Source organism: Salminus brasiliensis, chromosome 1, assembly GCF_030463535.1.
Source record: "Salminus brasiliensis chromosome 1, fSalBra1.hap2, whole genome shotgun sequence".
In the NCBI taxonomy this organism is placed as follows: Eukaryota; Metazoa; Chordata; class Actinopteri; order Characiformes; family Bryconidae; genus Salminus; species Salminus brasiliensis.
In genome coordinates, this window is record NC_132878.1 from 53370339 (window position 1) to 53374791 (window position 4453).

The following is a 4453-nucleotide window of genomic DNA, read 5'->3' on the forward strand; positions in this document are numbered from 1 at the left end:
GAAGGTAAACCGTTGAGTAAAAAAACTAATGAACATGACTGATCACTGATCCCAGATGCACTTGATCAGGGAAGACATGTTTGCTATCTGATGCTGCTTTTGTTTACAATGGGAAATGCCAGGCTAACAATGCTAACAAACCCTGGACTTGGAATGTCACCAACTTTATCTGTATATACGATCACATTTTATTATTTATTATTAATATATTATTAATTCTTTTTATTTAGTCAAATGGCATGGGCATGCCCTATTTAAGCTACACCTGGAACTACGTTATCACTCGAATAACGAATCACTGTATTAATTGTTTTCGAACTAACCCGCCGAGTGTGGAATGACACCAAGTGTTGCTCAAATAGCTGCTCATACCGTGTTCTAAGCCACATCAATTTGTCTGAGTAAAAGTGTTTGGAACGGGTTGAGAGATGTCTTTGGGCGTGTGTTTGAGGAGATTGGTGATCTTTGTGTTTGCCAGCAATGTTCGCTTACCTTCTCCCATTGTAAACTAAAAAAGCACACGTCAGCTAACAGACATGATCTACTACACCTGAAGTAAGTAATGAATCATGTTCATTGGATTGATCCTTTAGTATATCCTGACATATCAGTTAGACTTTTGATCACATGGAACATTGATTTTTGACAAAACAATCCAAAAATTCAGATTTTTCAAAGTTTAGTTGGACATGGACTGGATTAAACTGAAATTTATTCCAAAACATGCCACAGCAAAAAATAGACAGGCTTGCAAGCTTGTAAAAGAATATTTAAAGTGCTGAATCCAAAAAGGAATATGGAACTGGGAATGAGGGCCTTCCTGAGAGCCAAAATGTGTCTGAGGGTTCAATAAACAATCAGTGCAATATACTAGTGCTCCAAAACACGACAAAGCTCCATAAAATACCCTTCAAGATTGCTTTCTGCTATTGGGTCATATGGGGGAGTCCTAACTGGTGGGTGGGAATTGGAAATGTGCTTGCTTGAGGTTTGTGATCCTGCATGTTGATTTCAAACAGGAGCTTGACTTTTTCCCTGTGTTGTATCTCATTCAAAAGGTAGCCTGAAATGGAACAAACGTTAGTGGTGTGATAGGGTATACTTTGACACTTGTTCATGTTTAATTTATGTTTAAAAAACATGAGGCAAATTCATGAAACAATTCATGATGTGGTCTAATTGAAAATGCAAGGAGCACAACATCATCAATAAAATATTAAGACAAATGAACATTGTATAATGGCAATAAGTCTGACATGCCCCTTTTAAGCATGCATGAAGCACAATGTGTCTTTGAAACAATGAAACGTTAAGACAGATGGTTATTACTTAATGGCAGTAGGTCTAAAATGCTACAGGATGATGAGATATGAACACTCCCAGATGTCTGTGAGTTTTATTTGGGCGACCAAGGTCTAGTTAGAATACTAACTAAAAAAAAGGTTACAGGTAAACAGTGACAGGTAAAATGACGAGTAAAAACACTTTAACAGCCCTGCATTCCAGTACAGTAGAACTGTAACTTGATTCTCAGATCATCAAGCAAGCATCACACTGAACACTTGAGATAACACTAGATATCTTAACTAAGATAACTGAGATATTTTAGGAATCTTGGCCCATTTTTTTGTTTATTTATTTACTTTCTTTCTTCCTTTATTATTAATACTCATTTCGTATCAGCGCTAAAGCTGTTTAATATTGGCTAGTTACATTATGGGTTAAATGGTATACTGTCATTTATAACCCTTATAGACATTCTACTTGCTGGCCTTTACAAATAATTAGAAAAATATTGGGTTTAAAAGTTTATTTTAGTTGATCTATCACAACTTGCTTCTGAACTAGAAACTCATGAAAGGCAAACTAAAAAATAATCTTCACATTTTGACAACTTAAAGTCTGTCAAATGTTTTGTGTGAGCTAACTTAAAAGGTATTACAATGTTATTTGAACATATTGTCTAATGTTCAGTGAACTTTTTTTTTTACTTTTTTGGGCACAGAAAGTTTTCATCCTGTCATCACGTGATTGTGAATACACATTTATCATCACTGAGAGTCCAAAAGGAAGGAGCTCTCTTCAGCCCCATTCCCCAAACTTAGCAGAACTGTGTCCCAGAATCTTTTGTTTTATTTATTTATTTTTTTAATGGCATAGTACTTCTTATATATGCAAATCTGCACCTAGGCTGTAAATCCCTAAAGAAATTGAACACTGTTCTTTGTGCCTAGAAACTACAGTTTATCAATCTTCTTATCTATGGAAATGTTACAGTGAACAAACTGTGTTATCTGTACTGTCTCTAACCTCTCTGTCTGCATTAATTGTGTGTGTGTGTGTGTGTGTGTGTGTATGTGTGTGTGTGTGTGTGTGTGTGTGTGTGTGTGTGTGAGAGAGAGAGAGAGAGAGAGTATTTCTTTTGGAGACTGTACTGCACCCCAAGCATATCTCCGCATGACAGAGTGATCGCTTGATCCTAGTCATAAGACCAATGGCCTATAAATTATTTATCTACTGTACCTAACCACCTCTGAGCACTGCTGACGTGTCAGACTACTGTGGAAGTGTGGGAAAGTGTGTTCTCACTACTGTTATGGCTGTTTTGTTTACCTCTCAGTCTCAGAAATATTCGGATCAATAGGCCTGCTTACAGTATAACCTTTTGGCAGTGACCTAACCCTCAAGTTCTATGCTATCATCAAGGGCTTGTCTCTGTATGGACATATTGTTCAGTTTTATTGCATAATTAATAATGTGGGGTCTGTCTTTAAAGGGATTTGTTTGACCAAAAATAAAATTTACACTGTTTTCCATTTACCCCAAAATTAGTCAGACTAAAGCAAATTTCACACCATGAATATGTTTTCCCTGATTTACGCTTGAAGTAAAGGGAGAATTGTGTGAACTGATTTTTTGGTCAAACCAGCAGAGGCCAGGCAGAAGGTTGTTGCTTTTGTTTTGCTACAGTTGCAAAAAACAAATAAGTGAACGCTTCGGTAGTACCTGAATTTCTGCATCGATTACTAACCAATGTGGTCTGATCATTATCTCAGGATGTAATAGAATTCAACCATTACAACACGTCAGCTGGTGAAATTTCTTCCCTCCTAGATATTCCACCATCAACTGTGAGTGGTATTATTGAAAAGCGGGAGCGTTTAGGAACCACAGCCACTCAGCCACCAAGTGACAGACCATGTAAAGTTACAGAGCGGGGTCACAGAGTGCTGAGCTCAGAGCAGAATCCATAAAAGTCCCCAATGTTCTCCTGACTCAGAAATTGCAGAGTTCCAGACCTGCTGCTAAAACTGCATAGAGGGACCATCTCCATATTAATGCTTATGGGTTTAGAATGGGATGAACGCTCCTGTAGTATAGCATGGACTAGATTTTACCACAGTTTATTTAGTGATTTTTCATATTAGACTTATATAAAACACAAAAACTGAGAAGACCGTTTATTCATATTCCTCATAGATAGAAATGAAAACTGAGGAAGGGTCATACAGCTCTCTGTACCCCAGATATGTTTCACCTGACCTGTTTTTTGGCTACTTTAGCTTCAGCACAATGGAATAGGTTGTACACGCAACTTTATCCTGTCAAACATCACAACTGCCATTCAGACAATCCTGACTTTTATGAGAAAAAATATGAGAGCTCATTAAATACAAAATAGCATTGAACAAGCCCAAGCCAGTTAAAAATAATAATAAACAAACTATTCCATGCTTCCAAAGAATTTCAGTTTGTGTTGAGCACTGCAACTGCATATCTGGTATGAAGTCTTCCCCTTCACCTGCTTATTTATGTAGCCAATACGTTTGACTGTGGTTATTGTTGCATAGTTGAGAAGATTCAATTACCACGTTTTTGAAGTTATTTTTTCCCTATTGTTGGTTATTAATATGTGCAACATAATTAACTTGATTTTCATTGGCTGTTACTAATATCATTACTAAGGGCCGTACTGTAGTGGTAAAGAGAGTAAAGAGTTTTCTATCTGGCTCATTACACTTGTCTGAAAATGTATGTCAAAGTTTGTGTCCAGACACAGGCTTATGCTCACACCTATTATTGACAAACAATTACCCCAGCAGGTCCACTCAGGGAAGATCATTGTTAATGAGTGCTGGAGGATTTCATGTCTCTGTGGTTGTGGCTCTGTAATGGATGTGCAATTCAGAGGGAAGGGCGACTGTTGTGGTGGTCAGTGTTTTCAATATATGCGTGTAGTGGCGGTGAGGGTTTTCTGTCTAAGTGATAAATCAATTGAAGGTATCGCTTACAGATATGGCGTTTTAATCTGGCCTCGATATCCTGCCGAAACAACGGCCGCCTGTACGGGTAACGGGAGACGGGCTCTGGAGAGGCACACGAACACAAAGGAGCCGTCCAAAGCCCGAGCCAGGCCGGGCGGAACGGAGAGGCCAGGGAATCAGGTTACACC